General features: G+C 43.5%; 1 protein-coding gene across 3 annotated transcripts in view; it reads left to right on the forward strand.

Moving 5' to 3' along the window:
- The first annotated feature begins 5,191 nt into the window (after positions 1–5,191).
- Cul2 (cullin 2) overlaps positions 5,192–15,599 on the forward strand; it is a 41,096-nt gene continuing 30,688 nt past the window's right edge. Inside the window, exon 1 of one of the 3 annotated variants that reach the window (XM_059263718.1) lies at positions 5,192–5,337. The gene's annotated coding sequence lies outside the window, so the exon portion shown is untranslated. Of the gene's footprint in view, positions 5,338–5,403; positions 5,559–13,858; positions 13,967–15,599 lie in introns of those variants that run through there. The other 2 variants (XM_059263717.1, XM_059263719.1) reach the window with 2 other exon arrangements.

A 15,599-nucleotide genomic window follows, 5' to 3' on the forward strand; every position in this document is an offset into this window, starting at 1 on the left:
CCACCTGGCAGGTTTTGGAAGGAGCATTTCCTTGAAAGTATTGTGTCTAAGTATATGGATTTTATTGTTATGTGTTTTTTGTTTGTTTGTTTTTCAAGACAGGGTTTCTCTATGTAGTTTTGGTGCCTGTCCTGGATCTCACTCTATAGACCAGGCTGGCCTCGAACTCACAGAGATCCACCTGGCTCTGCCTCTCGAGTGCTGGGATTAAAGGCTTGCACCACCACAGCCTGTGTTTTTTTTTTTTTTTTTTGGTTTTTCGAGACAGGGTTTCTCTGTATAGTTTTGCACTTTTCCTGGAACTCACTTGGTAGCCCAGGCTGGCCTCGAACTCACAGAGATCCACCTGGCTCTGCCTCCTGAGTGCTGGGATTAAAGGCATTCGCCACTACCGCCCGGCTCTGTGGTTTTTTTTAATAGAGCAAATATGTTTCATTGTATACCTTTCATTGTGACTTCGTATTATGATTAGGAGTGAAGTTTGTGCTGTTTTGTATACTGCATTAGAATTTTTAAAGTTTCTATGTGTGTGTTTAGAGACAGAGTCTCATGTAGCCCAGGCTGGCTTCCAACTTCCTAACTAGCTGAAGATGACCTAGAACTTCTGCTATTCCTGCCTACACCTCCCAAGTGCTCTCATTGCCGACTGGTGCTATCACACTGGTTTGCGAGGATTAAACGTGGGGCTTTGTGCATGCAAGGCAAGTACTCTTCAGCCTTAAGACAGCCAGAGTTCTCCTGCCCTCACACGGCGTTTCTAGGAAGACAGATTTAGATACATACTCCTGGTTTCTGGGAAGACAGATTCAAATGCACACTATTAAATTTATTTTAATTTTATTTTGTTGTATTTATTTAATATTTAATTATTTAATACAACAAAATAAAATCAAGAAAAAAACTGAATCTTAGGTATAGCTCAGTGATAGAGCCTTACTTTTTTTTGGAAAACAGTTTTTTTCTATCAAAGGAGGCTAGCCTGCCAAGGGCCAATAGTCCATAAATCTCTCCAACCTTGCAAAAACCTTTTATGTAATTTTTTATTTCTCCCACTTGATGAAAAATGTGTGTTTACATAAAGGCCTTTCTACATTCCCAGAACTTGATGACCCCGAGCAGTTGACCTCTTACACCTCTCCTTCATTTCCTGTTCTCCAATTATAAATTAGCCAATCCCATCAGATCGTGAGATAAAGTTTCCATTCATGGGATGAAGCACAAGTCACCACCTTCGTCAGAATAAAAACGGAGTGAGCACCCTGCATTGGTGTGCTTGTCGGTAGTCTGCTTTGGGTTGCATCAAGCCCTTTTCACAAAGTAGCCTTGCCAGGTTAGTGCCACTGTGCTCTGGTCTTTGTTCGTGCAGCACCAAGAATCTGCTTTTCTAACACTTAGCATGAGAGAGATCTCAGGTTCCCTCTCCAGTAAAAGGAGGTGGAGTGGGGCTAAGAACTTAGTCTTAGCACTAGCCATGCACTGGCTGGAGCTCAGAAATACTCAGTTAATGGAAGAAAAGAGATACTGAAGGACAGAAAGTAGAGGGCTGGACAGATGGCTGTGGGCCCTGGCTTGCACACAGTGCACTAGCATACATGTAGGCACAACACCCATGCACATAAAACAAAAATATATACAAGACAGAAAAATAAATCTTTTAAAAACCAAAACCCACGTGGTGGTGTGCTTCTTGAATCCCAGCACTCGGGAGTCAGAGGAAAGCAATGTCGTATCCTCTTGCCTGCAACCCCCAAATGCTGGGGTTGCAATCATAAACCCTAATAGTGACTTGTTTTGGGGCTCATACCTGTGAGTGCTTAGTTTTTGTTTGTTTGTTTAAATCACTGTGTAGCTCTGGCTGGATTTGAACTCATAAAGATCTGTCTGCCTTTTCTTCCTGGGTTAGGCCCCCCCCCCCCCCCCGCCCTCTGTTCTTTTCATTATGAGACAGAACTCATAATATGTTGCAGAATATTATTTTAAGGTGTGTTACATTTGTTTCTGCTCTGGAATATTTGTTTAATGATGCAAAGATGTGTTGCATTCCTTTATATTACAATTGTTTAACTCTGTGAAGCTGTGTGACTGTGCCTGTCTAAAACACCTGATGGTCTATTAAAGAGCTGAACAGCCAATAGTGAGGCAGGAGAAAGGATAGGCGGGGCTGGCAGGCAGAGAGAATAAATAGAAGAAAAAATCTGGGAGGAAAAGAAAAAAGAGCAAGAGACCAGGAGAGAAGGATGCTAGGGGCCAGCCATCCAGCCATCCAGCCACAGAGTAAGAGTGAAAGTAAGATATACATGAGTAAGAAAGTTAAAAAGCCCAGAGGCAAATGTAGATGGGATAATTTAAGAAGAGCTAGCTAGAAACAAGCCAAGCTAAGGCTGGGCATTTATAAGTAATAATAAGACTCCATGTGTGATTTATTTGGGAGCTGGGTGGTGGGACCCCCAAAAGAGCAAAAACAAATAACAACAATAATCTCTCAAGACTGATTCAGAACTCATATGTAGCCAAAGATGACCCTGAATGCTTGATTTTCCTGCCGTGAGGGTTTCACTCTCCAGCCTTGGCTGGTTTGGAACTCAAACAGAGGTCCCTATGTGCCTCAGTTACCTCAGTTCTGGCATTGAAGGCCTGTGCCATCATGCCTGCTGTGGTGGTTTGAAAGAAAATGGCCCCCAAAGGGATTGGCACTATTAGGTGTGGCCTTGTTGGAGTAGGCATGGTCTTGTTGGAAGAAGTGTGTCACTGTGGAGGCAGGCTTTGAGGTCTCATATATGTTCAAGCCACACCAGTGAGACAGACCACTTCCTGTTGCCTGCAAGATGTAGGACTCTCAGCTATTTCTCCAGCACCACGTCTGCCTGCATGCCACCCTGACCCACCATGATGACAATGGACTGAACCTCTGAACTGTAAGTGGGCCACCCCAATTAAATGTTTTCCTTTATAAGACTTGCCATGGTCATGGTGTCTCTTCACAGCAATAGAAATCCTAACCAAGACATCTGCTTTTGTTTGTTTTGTTTGGGACTTGTGTACGTTTGAGATAGGATCTAACCAAGACATCTGCTTTTGTTTGTTTTGTTTGGGACTTGTGTATGTTTGAGATAGGATCTCACTTGGAGTCCTGGGTGGCCTGGAACTCATTAGGGCCTTAAACTTAGAGATCTTCCTGCATCTGCCTCTGTTGTGCTGGGATTAAAACCTTGTGCCACCACACCAGCTCAATCTCATGCTAAGCCATGTGCATGCTAAACTTTAAGTTTAGACAGGGAAGTTGGTCCGATAATTGATCCCCCCTACCCCTGCCTTCTTTCTTTCTTTTTTAAAAAATGTTTACAAATCAGGGTTTCTCTGTGTAGCCCTGACTGTCCTGGAATTTCTTTTATAGACCAGCTGGCCTTAAACGCAGAGATCTGCCCGCCTCTGCCTCCTAAATTAAAGGCATGTGCTACCATACCTGGTTCGGATAATGGTTTTCCTGCCCTCCCACCCTATTATTTTAATGATTTGCCCTATGTCCCCAGCTCAAGGAGTTTAATATTGATGTCATACCAATGAATTAAAAGGTAGAATGTTTTGTTTTTTAGATTTATTTATTTTGTGTTGTATTAGTGTTTTGCCTGCATGTATGTCTGTCCGTGTGCCACTTGCATGCCTGGTGTGTGTAGAGTTAAGAAGAGGTCATCAGATCCCTAGGACTGGAGCTACTGACAATTGTGAGATGCCATGTGGGTGCTGGGAACCAACCCAGGTCTCTCTGCAAGAGCAGCAAATACTTTCAACATTGAGCCCCACACTTCTAGTCCCTCTTTCAGCCATCAGCTCCTGCTCAGGACCAGAAGAGACTTCATCCCTTGACTTGGATCTGCAATATTGGTATGGTAATTAAGCCCCTTTTAAATTTAAGTGCCCCCAGGGCCCCCTCCCCAAGGGCAGTAGTAGTACAGGCCTTTAATCCCAGCACTCAAGATGTAGAAGTAGGCTGATATCTGAGTTCAAGGCCAGCCTGGTCTACAGAGTGAGTTTCAGTACAGCCAAGGCTATCCAGAAACCCTGTCCCTGTCTCAAAACACACACACACACACACACACACACACACACACACACACACACACACACACACACACACAAGCCTTTAATCCCAGGAAGGGATGGCAGGGAGCAGAAAGGTATATAAGGCATGAGGGCCAGGAACTAGAGGCTTTTTAGCAGCTGTTCAGCTGACATCCATTCTGGGTGAGGACTCAGAGCCTTCCAGTTTGAGGAAACAGGATCGGCTGAGAAGTTGGCGAGGTGAGGTGGCTGTGGCTTGTTCTGTTTCTCTGATCTTTCAGAATTTACCCCAATACCTGGCTCCCAAGTTTGTTTGTTTGTTTTGAGACAAGGTTTCTTCATGTAGTTTTGGTGCCTGTCCTGGATCTCACTCTGTAGACCAGGCTGGCCTCAAACTCAGAGATCTGCCTCCTGAGTGCTGGAATTAAAGGCGTGTGCTACCACGCCTGGCAAGGATAGGATTTTAAATGAACTTTAAAGGAGTGGCACAGATTGGAAGAGGTTGGAAAGAAAAAGTTTGTTCAAGGCTAGAAATGGAGATAACTCTTCCACATCCCCAGCCACTGACATCTTCGCTATGGGAAAGGCAATTAATAACAAAGGTGAGGTTCACCCTCTTCTCCCCCTCCCCCACCCCCGACACTGTATTTCAAAGGAGGTGTTGAGCCATCACTGTTGAAAAGAGATATTTGGGTCTTTGACTTTGTTTGAAGGGAAAAACAAGAGCTGGGAGTGGTGGCTTAATGGGGAGGCTGAGACAGGAAGATTGCAAGTTCAATGCCAGCTCAGGCTGTAAAAGGAGCGCTGGGCCTGCAAGAGTCACTTAGCCAGACCCAGTCTCAAAAACACAAAATCACATACAAAAATCACATACAAATAAAACAAAGAGAACGCCCCTCCCCCCCGCGCCCCCATTGTGATTTGGATATCAACATTCCCCAAATTTGGTGGGCACTGCAACCCTTGAGCTCAGGGAACTGCGATTGCCTCATTGACAAGTGTGCTGGGCGATGAATTACTTTGACAATTGATTAGAAGGGCTTCGCGATTCTCGAAGCGTGGCTCCCTGCGCTTGCCGTAACCTGGACTGGACCATTGCATCCTGCGGGTGTGTGAGTGCAAGAGGCTGAGAGAGCAGAGCGGAGGGCGTGTGTCGGGCAAAGCCCGGAGCCCTGGAGGACGACTGGCTCCCCGAGCCCGCCACCTGCCCGTCCTCCTCCCCTGGCTCTATCCCGACCCGCGGCAGCGGCCTTGTCTGTACGGCTCCCTCGGCAGCAGGTGAGTGGCAGCGCCTTGCTCCGGGCACCCCCGTGGCTCCCGGGTGGTGGCGGTGGCCGGCCGGGGAGGCGGCCTCGGCGCACAGTAATGGCAGCGCTGTGAGCCGGGGAACGCGAGCTGACAGCCGCCGCCGCCCACCCTCAGAGCCGGGGGCTTCGTCCTTCACGCCTGCGGGTTGCCTCCCTCCCCGGGCCCCCGTCCTCTCCTTGCTTCCGCAGAAGGTAACCCCGCTAGAAGCTGGGGAGCCGGGCTGCGGGCGCAGGGAAACTTCCCTTCCCGGCGAATGGGTGGCGGGGATGGGGCGGAGGAACGGAGTTAGGGGCGACCTGGCGGAGGGGAGCGGGCTGGGAGCTGGAGGCCCGGCAAGATGGTGTCCTGTGAGTGACCTCGGCTCCCCAGACTGCTGACCCTTAAGCCAGGCAACCCCTGGACCGGATCCCGGGCCTCCCCGATCTGCTGCCGGCCGCCCCTCCCTCGGCCTCATTTTCCTCCTAAGGAGGGAAGGTGAGAGTGTGCTCTCAGGCTTATTTACGTGCGCGCGCGGAGACCAAAGTCTCTGTTGAAGAGGGTGGCATCAATCTCATACATCCTAGCCACGAGTATTTCACTTTTGTTTCCGCAGACAGTGAAGATTGATAGCTTTGGGGAGGAGTATTGTACGTGCATGCTACACCTCCTGCCTCAACACTTATGGGCTTAGACTCACTGCAGCACTTGTTTACATACTAGAGTCTAGACCCTTTCCTACCATTACGTGCATGCAAGTAGAACATCTTTGAATTTCTATTGTTATTATGTTACCCCCCGTCCTCCTTGGTTACTATTACTGGCTGGATGGCAGTACCCTCCAAGTTTCAATTTGAAGATAAGATGTAAACTACTAAGTTGGAGCAGTAGCTCGGTGCTTCCACACTTGCCTCACAGGCAAGAAGCCCTGGGTTCAACTCCAGCACTGCCTTCTGCAAAAAAAAAAAAAAGAAAAAAAGAAAAAAAGAAAAAAAAGTGTGTGTGTATTTTACCTACTTCAATGGAAAAGATCCTTGCCCTAGAACTTACCTCAAACCCACATTCACACACAATATGGGAGATTACTTTATTCTTTTTTTCATCTCATGTATCATTCCATGATATAAAAGTGATTTTTTGTTTTTTTTTTTTTTTTCGAGACAGGATTTCTCTGTTTAGTTTTGGTGCCTGGCCTGTATCTCGCTCTGTATGTGGACCAGGTTGGCCTTGAACTCCCATAGATGTGCTGGGATTAAAGGCGTGTGCCACTAACGCCCAGCCATAAAAGTGATCTAATTAGCTAAACTTTGGCTTTTTTTTTTTTTTTTTGTCCATATTCAGTATGTGGAAGTCCCTTCCCAAAGAGTCACAGATGAATTTAACAGTAGTGCACAGTTTTGTTTGTTTTTTTTACTTTCCTCTCTCCCCCATGCTATTTATGAGTTGTGGGACTGTTTGCTGTTTTGAGGGAAGGAGTTGTTTTTTGTTTGCTTGTTTATTTTGTTTTTTTGATTCAGGGTCTCTCTATAATGCAGCTCTGGCTGTATGGGACTCACTATGTAGACCAGAGTGGCCTCACCTGCCTCTGCCTCCACAGTGCTGAGATTAAAAGCATGTAGCATCACACCCAGTTCTCTTTTGAGGGTCTTGTTGTATAGCCCTGACTGGTCTGGAACTCACTGTGTAGCTCAGCTTACCTCACATTCTGGGGATCCTACCTCAGCAGGTGCTGGGATTACAGATGCGTGCCACCAGGCCCTGCTTTCTTTAGTTTTTCTGTATTTTATCAATATGTTAATGTGTAAGATTGCTTATCTATATCTTTTAATCTTTCATCCTCAGTAATTGAGCCTCAACTGTACGAACCTTTTTAAAGTTAGTTTTCCCTTAGGAGGATCTGGTTCCTGTGCTAAGCAGTAGTGCAGGAGTTAGGGATATGGCTCTGAATTCTGCATTCTTTCAGGCTTCAGTTCTGCCCGAGATGGAGAGACATAGTAGATAAATAGAATGGTGCTCTGAAGGAAATAAGGAATTGTAGTGATTGGGAGTTGTTTCAGATTCTGTGGTTAGCAAAGGCTTGTCACAGGTGACCTTTGACATACTTGAAAAAGCCAGAAAGAACAGGTCTTTGGAAGTTCTGAAGAAACTTTCTGGAAGAAATACAAATGGAAAAGCCCCAAGGTAGAGTGGAACTAGAGTCCAGCCCACTGGAAGCAGCTCGGGGAAGGTAGACCCTGTAAGAGAGGTTGAGCCGAAGCCAGGGGCCAGGGTTTGGTTTTTAAAACATTGTAGGTTTTGGAATTTGAAAGCCAAGGAGTAATCATCTGATTTACATTCTATAGATTGGAGAGTAGATGTCAAAAGACACCCCCACCCGGGGTCAGAGTTGTGGCCTTGGAACATTAAAAGACAAGTAACAAGGTTTCCAGCTATGTTGAAGACACTTGTTGAACATGTTATAGTTTGGATAAGAGTAAAGTTGGTAGAGAAAGGGTCTCTTGGGTTTTAGAACTCAACTGGAGGATGATGGTACCATGTACAGGGATGGGGAAAAGGTGAGGAAACATGAGTTTATATAGGATAAAGTTGGATTGGATGTCTTGAGTTGACTCAGTTCAAGTGTTATACAAGTATGAAAGTCAGCGTGGAAGTTAAGGAGTCATTCATTTGGTTCATTGATTTGAGGATGGTTTTCGAGTACGAGCTATGGACCTGGCAACTGGGATAGTGAAAAAGGAGAGCTCTGCCTTTATGAAAAGTGGAGAAAGATGGGTAGAGAGAGTTTTATTAGTCTTTAACTGTTGGTCCATTTAATAAGAATAATACTTAGATTCAAAATTGGAAAGGTTCAGTAGGGCATAGAATTGAAACCCTGTTTCCCCTGGAGCAAACAACTTTAACTTTCTCACATGTTTCCAAAGATATATTTTTGTGTCTTTAAGAAGTTGTGTATATATTCTTTGCAAAAAATGGTAGCACACCTTACTCTGACACTTGGTATTTTTCGGAGAATTAAATAGTACTTGAAAAGTTACAAATAGGTTAAGGATACCCAGAGGAAGCCTAGGAGGAAATGGAGAAAACTGCAGGCAATGGCACCATTTTCTGACCTGCTCTTTGCTGCTGTTGAGTGTTTGACTTAGAGATGGGAATTCTGGGAGGAGGCGTGTGCTTAGTTAACCCAGGCTGGCCACATGTACTTTGTAGCTCGGGCTGGACTTTCTTCTTGGGTGTTTCCTGCATCAGCCCCTTTCCAAAAGCACAGGGATTACTAGTGTTGCTGGCTCAGATATGTGTTCTTTGGAGAACATTACTTTATTTACAAGAAACTTGTACTTTTCTACCTTGTCTGCTATTTCTTTAGATGTGCCAGAAAATGTTTGGTGTTGATTAAAAGGAACATTTTCTTTACATACACTAACTACCTGCTACAGTAAGCCCACCACAGGATCAGTCCCTGGAGCTTAGTATCAGAAAGACTTAAAACTGGTAAGGTAAAAATGAGGAAAATGCCAGGCCTGGGGGTGGGGGTGGGGCTCAGGCCTTTGATTCCTTCCAGCCTCTGGGAGTGAAGTAGGAGGACAAGTTCAGGACCTGCCAGGGTACAGAATAAGTTCAAGGTCAGTTTGAATTTAACAGACTCTGTTTAAAATAAAAATCCAGGTGATGTTGGCAAGAGCCTTTAATCCCAGCACTCTGGAGGCAGAGGCAGGTGGATCTCTGTAAATTTGAGGCCAGCCTGGTCTATAGAGCAAGTTCCAGGACAGCCAGGGCTACACAGAGAAACCCTGTCTTGAAAAATCCTATTAAATAAATAGTAAAAATGGGCCAGGATAGAGCTCATTGCTAAAGTGGTTGTTTAGCATGCCTAAGGCCCTGGGTTCAATCCCTAGTACTGGACAAAAGCAAGGAAAGATAAAAGCAGAAATTTGGAATGTTGGAAGCTGGGAATTGATTCAGTGGTACACCCACTAGGCCTGTTCAGTCACCAGTGTCAGAAAAAGAAAGGGAATTAGGTGATAGCCGGTGACTGCTGTTTGAGGTGTGTATGGCTGAGTGGTGTTTGGTTTGGTTTGGTTTTTCGAGACAGAGTCTCTCTGTGTAAGAGCTCTCTGTTTGGAGCCTGTCCTGGAACTCACTCTCTTAGCCTAGGCTGGCCTGAAACTCACAGAGATCCACCTGCCTCTGCCTCTGGAGTGCTGGGATTAAAGGCGTGCGCCACCACCGCCTGGCTGGCTGATTGTTTTTTGAGTTTTGTTTTTTCCCTTCCCTCCTTCCTTCCTCCTTTCTTTTTCTTTTTCTTTTTTTTTCCCAGGCAAGCTCTCACCATGTAGACCTGATGGCCTGGAACTCTTAAGGATCTACCTACCTCAGCCTGCCTAGTTCTGGGATTAAAGGATGTGTACCTGGGCTTGAATTCATTTTTATTAGTCAAATGACCTGGTCGGAGTGATCTTCATAGATTTAAATCTTAGTAACATATCATGTTAAATTGCAGAAGTTAGCATAGGTCTTGTGTTACGTATCTAAGAGTTTGAAACAACCAGGCTGGAGATGTGGATGGTAGCATATTTGCCTAGTGTTCATGAAGACCTGGGTTGGATTCCTCACACTGCTGGGCAAGCCTGTCTGTAATCCCAGCACTGGGGAGACCAGATCTAAGTTCAAGGGCCTGAGCTACATATGACCTTAACTCAAAGAAAGAATATAAGCATTAGATACATCTGATGTCACTACCTTATATTTAGCTTTTAATTGGGGTATTAGAATATTATGAGTCTTAAAGTTTTAGGGCAGTTTTACCACTACTGAGATTGATGCTTGTTTTTTTGAGACAGGGTTTCTCTGTGTAACCCTGACTGTCCTGAAACTCACTACGCAGACCAGACTCGCATCAAACTCAGAGATCTGCCTGCCTCTTCCCACTGAGTCTTTGGATAAAGACACGTTCCACCATGCCCGCCTAGTACAGTTTTTGTCTTTTTAAAGATGAATGTGTGGATAGAAAATAAGATTGCAGAGAAGAGCAGAAAACACCACCTCTTCTTTGAACAATACATTTGGTGTGTACTTGTAAATACTGCTTTTGTATTATTTTTATGCTGTGAAGTGGAGAAAATGTGGGAGCAGCCAGCAGTGGGACTGGCAGCCTGTTGAGTATTACTTATACAGTCCCCACTTAGCTCATTTCTGAGACTAATACTTTTCCTTTTCTCTCCCTCCCCCCAGCTGAGAACCGAACCCAGGACCTTACGCTTGCCTCTACCACTGAGCTAAATCCCCAACCCCACCTTTTCTTTTTCTTTTTTTTTAAACAATTGCAATTATTTATGTGCATTACATGTGTGTGCATAAGTGTCAGACTACCTTTGTAGAAGTAAGGGGACAACTTGAGTCACTTCTTTCCACCGTGTGGCAATCTAGGCATTGAACTCAGGTTGTTGGGCTTGGAGAAAGCAACTTTATCCCTGACCCATCTCACCAGCCCAAGATCTGTTTTTCTTACTTTGACATTTCATAGACCCTTTCTTGGCCAGACTGAGATTCTTCCTGTTGGCCTACAGAGAGAGGGATCCTCTGTCTCGTTCTGAGTGAAAAGATGGGTTTTACTCTAGAGCCCTGTCTGGAATTCACTGTGTGACCAGTCTGACCTCGAACTCCTGGCAGTCCTCCTCCCTCTGCTCCCAAGAGCTAAGATTTCAGGTGTGCACCACCATTTATAGTTCCATAAGTGGAGAGGGCTGGGAACAAGGGAGGGCTTTGTGGAAGCCAGTTAGATGTAGGTCCAAATTCTGTCTCCTGATTCTGTGTAAATGCTAGTCTCTTTATTTATTAAACAGTCTTGGATTGAGTTCAACAGGCCTTGCCTATGCCAGACCAGTGCTTTACCACTGAGAATAAATGCCCAGCCAAGCCTGTCTGTTATTTTTACTTATTAGTATTACTAATTTTTTTTGCATAGCACATGTAGATTCTTTCTTTCTTTCTTTCTTTCTTTCTTTCTTTCTTTCTTTCTTTCTTTCTTTTTTAAGGAAAAGTGAGAAAGAACTCAAGTATGGAGAGTGTGGGGCTCAGAATAATTATTTCTGATGGTGTTTCACGACCTGGTCTCATGGAGCCCAGGCTGTCTTCAAACTCACACTGTAACTAAGGATGGTCTAAAATTCTTTCCAAGTGCCGAGATTGCAGACAGACTGGCCAGCCAGAATTTTTATCCTTTAAAATGGAAAGAGTAATAGTATCCACGTAACACTTATATGAGGAATTAAGAGATAATATATATAATTAAGAAATATTATATATGTGTGTATATACACATATATACATATACACACACACACATAGTAACAGTTTCTGAAATATAGTTGATAAGGTTGTTACTATTGTTATTAATCGTTCTGTAATGGTTAAGCTGCTTAGTGTCCCTCTGGTAGGAAAATGTGTGTGTATGCTCGCGAGTGCATATGCATGACTGAGGATGGCACCAAGGACTTCGGGCTTGGTAGAGAAGTACTCTACTACAGAACTACATCCTTAGCTCGTCAGATTTCTTTTTATAACTTGCTATGTTAGATTGCTTTTATTCTTTCTTTATTTTTTTTGAAAAGTTTCAAGAGTCATTAATATTATTATTAGTATTTATTTATTTTCTGGTTTTTGTTTTGTTTGTTTGTTTTCCAAGACGGGCTCACTCTGTAGCTCTGGCTGTCCTGGAACTCATGGAGAACTGCCTGCCTCCATCTCTCAGGTGTTGGGCTTAAAGGAGTGTGCCACTACACCTAGCACTATTATTTTTAATTTTAAAAAAGATTTATTTTATGTGTATGAGTGTTTTGCCTCAATATGTCTGTGTACTATGTGCATGCAGAGGCCAGAAGGTGTTGGATCCCCTGGAACTGAGTTTACAGATGGTTGGGTTCTGGGAATTGAACTCACAGCTATTAAAAAGCAGCCAGTAGCTGCTGAGCTTGTCTGTTTCCATTCTATATTTTTATCACTTTTAGTGATGTGTAGATGTGTGTGTTGGGGGTGGTTTGTGCATGTTTGTGTAGGTTCCTGTGGGGGCATCAGATCCCCTGGAGCTGAAGTTTTAGGTGGTTGTGAGCTGCCTGGCCTGGGCACTGGGAACTGAACTCAGGTCCTGGAAGAGCAGCAAATGATAAACCATTTCTGTAAGGAGCACCTTCCTCCTTTGATTTTTTGTGAGGGAGAGCCTCATTATGTAGCCCAGGCTACAGTCAAACTTACCATCCTTATTAGCCTCTGATGCTGGAATTACAGGCATACTAGGAGCTCTAACAGGAAGTTTTGTTTTTAAAGATTTATTTATATGTTATGTGCATGAATATTTTGCCTGCATGTATGCATGTGTACTGTGTGTATTCCTGGTACCCACAGAGGCCAGAAGAGGATGGTAGATTCCCTGAAACTGGAGCTATGGCTGTTGTAAATTGCTGTGTGGGTTCTGAGAACTGAAACCTTGAGAGCAAGTGTTCTCAACCACCAACTAGAACATGGGAGGACAAGGGAGACACCTTTCAGAACTATCTGCTATGTGATGTACTAATCGACTCTTTCCCCACCTAACCCTAGTAAATGGTGCAAACATGGTTGGTAAGACTTGCATAATCCACTTAATATATGAAAGCTTTATTGAATTATACTTTACTAATTCAGTGGTTTTTAACATTTTTTGTTTGTTTGTTCAAGACAGGGTTTCTCTGTGTAGCCATGGCTATTCTGGAACTCACTCGTAGACCAGGCTGGCCTTGAACTCAGAGATCCACCTACCTCTACCTCCTAAGTGATGGCATTAAAGGTGTGCGTCACCAACACCTGGCTGTGATCTACTTTTGTATATTGTTAATTCATCATGTATATTTAAATAGTGCTGTAAATGGAAATTTGATATAGAAGTGTTAACAGATGTAATATAAAATGTTCATATTATGATTAGGGATGACACTTTTTTTAGCAATTAAATATCTTTGTGGCTTCTTTCTTTTTCATTTTCTTTCTTTCTTTTTTTGAGGGCCATGCTATGTGACCAAGGCTGGCTTAGAACTCAAAATGCTCCTTTTCACCTTCCTCAGTGCTGTGGTTATAGATATGCCCCAGGCATATGCTATCACACCTAACTTAATAGTTTGGAAATATTTGGAGCCCATGATTTTATTTTTTAAGATGGATCTCACACTGTAACTAAAGCTGGCTTGAAACTCATTGTATAGCCTAGACTGTCTATATTGTCTCAGCTTCAAATACTGGGATTACATACAGGCATGTGCCACCACATCTGGTTCTGGAGGGTTTTTTAGGGCCCCTGGTGCTCATGTGGCCTTGGGTTATATGTGTTAAAACAAACAAACAAACAAACAAAGCATGTCACCAAATGGAGAATGAAATTCAGAAGAAAGCTAAAAAATTGAATTTTTGCAGGCATTCAGTGGGACACAATCTGATTGAAAATGAGAAGTGTATTGTGTTCCCTATTAAAGAACAAGAATGGAGAATTCACACAGACATGTACTTAAACTGTGTTTCAGCCAGTGATGGATTGATATGCAATGGTGGTCCCGTGGAGATTATATTGCCCCGTGACATCATAGCCTTCTTAGTTTGTGTGAGTATGCCTTATGATATTCACACTATGGAATAGTCTAAAATATTTTGGAGTATATCCCTGTTAAGTGATACATGATGGTATGTCTTTGGAGGTTGAACCCAGGGCCTTTTACACACTAGGAAAGTACACAACCCATATTTATATGAGCTTTTCAGTAGTCTAGGAGGTGGGAAATAGTTTTGTGGTTCTGATTCTGGTCTGTTTCTTTGCCTTGTCTCCCCATCCTTGTGTAAGTTTTCCATGAGTAAGTTATTTAAAGGATTTGGAGAAAATGAAGCAGTTTAAGAAGGTTTTTTTTGAGGTGTTTAAAGGATAAACAGTCTAACAGATTATTTTTGCATGTTCTGTATTGGTTTAATGTTTGGTGTTTGACTAGGTTGGTGAAAACGCTGGTGGTTCTTTTGCCTTTGCTTCTAGAACTGTTTCCCCTCCAAGCATGGATTATCACTGTATCACGTCTACCCATTCTCAGCTTAGTCTCAGCAGGGAGGCATCAGTCTGATTCTGTAGACATAAATGCAGACTGCAGCGTTAAAACTGCATATTAAGAATAATTTACATGCCTGGCATATATCTCTCTTACCAAGAAAGTTTTTTTGTTTTTATGAAGCAGAGCTGGAAATTTTATTAAAAGCATTTTCATATGGCTTAAACAGGAGGTTAAAAGAAAGGTGATAAGAAGAAAGTAGGACACTCAATGTGAGTATGGACCCAGAGTTTCTTGAAAGCAGTTGGACATGGATCCAGGCTGTATTTCATAGGAGTCAGGTGAATGTGTGTGGAGGAGAGTGTTAAAAAAAAAAAAAAAAGAGCATTTTAGGTAATCGGGAAGGATAAAGGCAGGGTTTATGAGCTAGGTTAGTGAGTCAGTCAAATGACCTCTAAGAAGTGGTGACTGGATTACTGTGTCAAGAGAGAGCTCCTGCCAGAGGAAGCTGTAAAGTGCTTTATCTAGGGCCTTTTCATGGAAGCTTGGAGTATCAGGTTGTAAACGAGTCTAAACTGTGCTTCCTATAGTGGGATGTGTCAGGCAATGACCAGGTCCAGGAGTGAGTCAGTCAACTTTTTGCTGAGGTTATTTTATCTTTGATTAGAGCAAGAGCTGAGATTCTTTTAAAAAAGAAGAACATAACGATTATGAGTTTAGGAGTGTGAACATCTGAGTGCTGCTGCTCACAGGGTCTAGAAGAGTGCCTTGAATCCCCCAGAACTAGATAGGTGGTTGTAAGCTGAACATGGGTGAGGAGAGCTGAACTTGAGTCCTTTAAAAACAGTGTGCATTCCAAACTAGTAACTCTCTCCATTCCCCAAGATCTGAAATTCTAATGTTAAACTCCTCTATTTTTGTCATCATCATCATCATCATCATCATCATCATCATCATCATTTTGATGCCTTAATCATGGTAGGCAAGCATTTTGTTGGCCCCAGCCCAGAGCTTGGGTTTTTACAATACATCCACAGAACCTAGAATGGTGAATTGGGATGGTAGGTATTCTCTAAAAAGGGGAATGAAGTCATTTAAGAGCTGAAAGAAAGTACCTGATCTAGGTATTGGCTCCTGATGCCACCTGATGTTTCTCAATCTTCCTATGACTCTTTCTTTTCTAGCAAGTGGCAAGAGCAGTGG

This window comes from Peromyscus eremicus, chromosome 5, assembly GCF_949786415.1.
Source record: "Peromyscus eremicus chromosome 5, PerEre_H2_v1, whole genome shotgun sequence".
NCBI classification, from domain to species: domain Eukaryota; kingdom Metazoa; phylum Chordata; class Mammalia; order Rodentia; family Cricetidae; genus Peromyscus; species Peromyscus eremicus.